Here is a 3,715-nt window from a genome sequence, read left to right on the forward strand (position 1 = left end):
CTCTCTCTTCTTTACTCTTTTCAAAGAAAATATTTCTCCAGCGTTCGCAATTTTACTCTCGTTCTGGTCTAACGCCCCCTCCATGTTTGTTTTCATTCGGTTTCCTTGTATGTCTCCACTGTCCTGTTTTTGTTCCCAACTTTGACCCTCCAAAAATCCCAAATTTTATTTTGGTAATTATGGGAGCAACTGTCTTTGGAGACTCATATTGTCGTTTAGTGCTCGAAATGAGGAGTATATATCACACACACACATACAGACACACGGTTATCTATATACAAATACACACACACGCGCATATATATATATATATATATATATATATATATATATATATATATATATATATAGTGCTTGTGTATCTTTCTATCTCTCTCTCTCTCTCTCTCTCTCTCTATATATATATATATATATATATATATATATATATATATATATATATAGCGTGGTGTATCTTTATATTTGTTTTTATTCTCCACTGTGTGAGAACCGGTGTTGGTTGGATCTACGGCTTCGTAACCCAGTAGTTCGGCAAAATAGACCGATAGAATTAGTTGCAGGCTTAAGGAAAAATAAGAACTGGGGTCAGTCTATTCAAATGAACTCGTCAAGGCCCCCCCCCCCCCACCGAAAAGCTGCAGCCCAATGATACAAACACATACACCCCCGCACGCATGCACGACAGGCTTCCATACTGTTTTCGTCAACTAAATTCACTCGCAAGGCATTCGTCGGCCTGAGGCTATAGTAGAAGACACGTGCTCAAAGTACTGCACAGTGGAACTGAACCCGTAGCCACATGGTTGGAAAACGAGCCTTTTAACCACAATGTCATGCCTGTGAATATGTATAGCTGTTCTCTCTAGATGTTGTAAACAAAAACAAAGATGCTATAGTCACGGCTGGACCACTCTTGTTTACAGAACCGTTCAATCAGAAGTTGACTTGCAGCGAAACTGTCACAACAGCAGCCAGAAGAAGAAGAGCGATAAAAAGCGAAACAAGCAACCTCAAAGGCCATCGACGACAGCAACTACAAAAGTAACAACGAGGACAAAAAAAAAACAAACAAACAATGACAATAACAATGGTAGCAAGAAGAAGAAGAAGAAGAAGACTAACGTCAAAAATAACGGGACCGACTGTCATGATGGCAACAAGAACAAGAACAAGAACAAGAACAACAACAACAACAACAACAGCAACAACAGTAACAGCATCGGCAAAACAATGACAACAACGACCACAAGTTTGGTAACTCCAGGAATGGCATCAATAGCAACAACGGTGATATCAACAAGAACAATAGCGCAACAACAACAATAGCACGATATCAACGACAACTACTACCACCACCACCACCACCACCACCATCACAATAACGACGACAGTAACACTATCATCACCACTACCACCACTGCCACCAACACTACGACCAACAACAAGCATGAAAACAACGACAAAAACGATGGAAATAGCATCATTACCACCACAATACCACCACCACCAGAACCACAACCACCACCAGAACCACCACCACCACCACCAGAATCACAACCACCATCAGAACCACCACCACCACCACCAGAATCACAACCACCATCAGAACCACCACCACCACCACCACCAGAACCACCACCAGAACCACCATCAGACCACAACCACCACCAGAACCACCACCAGAACCACCACCAGAACCACAACCACCACCAGAACCACCACCACCACCACCACCACCACCACCAGAACCACCACCAGAACCACCACCACCAGAACCACCGCCAGAACCACAACCACCACCAGAACCACAACCACCACCAGAACCACCACCACCACCACCACCACCACCACCACCACCACCACCAGAACCACCACCACCACCACCACCAGAACCACAACCACCACCAGAACCACCACCACCACCACCACCACCACCACCACCACCACCACCACCACCACCACCACCAGAACCACCACCAGAACCACCACCAGAACCACAACCACCATCAGAACCACCACCACCGCCACCAGAACCACCACCAGAACCACCAACACCACCACCACCACCAACAACAACAACAACAACAGCAACAACAACAATACCATCGTAAAAAATGGTCGATAGTGTGTCGAAATTTCCTTTTCGTTCCAGTTCTTATTTTTAGATTGTAACAACATTCTTGAACTGACAAGAAGACAGTGTAAGACGAAAAAATAACGATATCAATTAACCAATGAAAAGTCATTCTTCATAGTAACGGAAATAAACAACAAAGAAGAAGAAGAAAAGAATAAAGAACTAAACAAACGAAAACATTAACAGAAGGAAAAGAAAGCAAACGGAAAATATAACAAAATAAAACAAATAACACAAATGTCTACATAGAGATGCATCATCGAAGGTATTGACGAACGGTCCATACTACTACTACTACTACTACTACTACTACTACTACTACTACTACTACTACTACTACTACTACTACTACTGTTACTGCTAGTGCTGCTGCTGCTGTTGCTGTTGTTGTGGCTGTCGCTGTTTGTCACAACAGTTACTATATAATGCTACATATTCACAACCACTATCACCACCACCACCACCACCACCACCACCACCACCACCACCACCACTACCCTCATCATCGGCATCGTCATAATAATCATTCCCATGACCACCACCAAAACCACCACAAACTGCAACAACAACAACAACAACAACAACAACGACACGCACTGCCATCATCTTAATCACCGTTACCTCCCTCATCACTACTACCATCACTACCATCACTACTACCACTACCACTTTCGTTATACTCCTCCTCATCATCATCATAATCAACACCACAACAACCATCATCAGCATCATCACCACTACCACCCCCAGGCCCATCATCATCATCATCATCATCATCAACATTGTCATCGTCGTCGCCGTTGTTGTTACTGTCGTCGTCTTCGTCAACAATGACAAGAAAACAATTCCGAGCATCACCAACCATAAGAAGAGTAAAAACCAGGATCCTGACGATAGTCGCCACTGCCACCACTACAACCGCCGCCGCCATCACATTCTAACACCACCTCTACCACCACCGTTCGTGTGGCCGTCGCCGTCACCATTACCACTACAACTATTACCCCCCCCCCCCTACCATCACTATCAACAGCAACGACGATGATAACATAACTACAACGAGCCAACGAGAAAACTTCTACCTGGTTGCTCGAAATGCTGAAAACAATTGCCAAATCTCCGCTCATTTCCTATAGTCCTTATAAAAGAGAACATAAGATATATTTCATAGTGAAGTCATAAAAACAAACACCTATATATATATATATATATATATATATAAAATCAAAATAAGCAACACGGATTTTAGAGATGATTGCAGTACGCACGTTTCATGCTTCTCCATTTATTTAATTTATTTATTCGAAACGTACGTACTGCAATCATCTTTAAAATCCGTGTTGCTTATTTTGATGTTTTGATCACCTTGCTCTTAGAATGGTTTTGGGATAATACCATACTATATTCTGGTGTCTAAACATAACTACCATATTCAATTTTGAATCTAAATCTAAATCTTTTATATATATATATATATATATATATATATATATATATATATATATATATATATATATATATATATATATATATATATAGGCGCAGGAGTGGCTGTGTGGTAAGAAACTTTCTTCCCAG

This window comes from Octopus bimaculoides, chromosome 6, assembly GCF_046866305.1.
Source record: "Octopus bimaculoides isolate indiv1 chromosome 6, ASM4686630v1, whole genome shotgun sequence".
Lineage (NCBI taxonomy): Eukaryota > Metazoa > Mollusca > Cephalopoda > Octopoda > Octopodidae > Octopus > Octopus bimaculoides.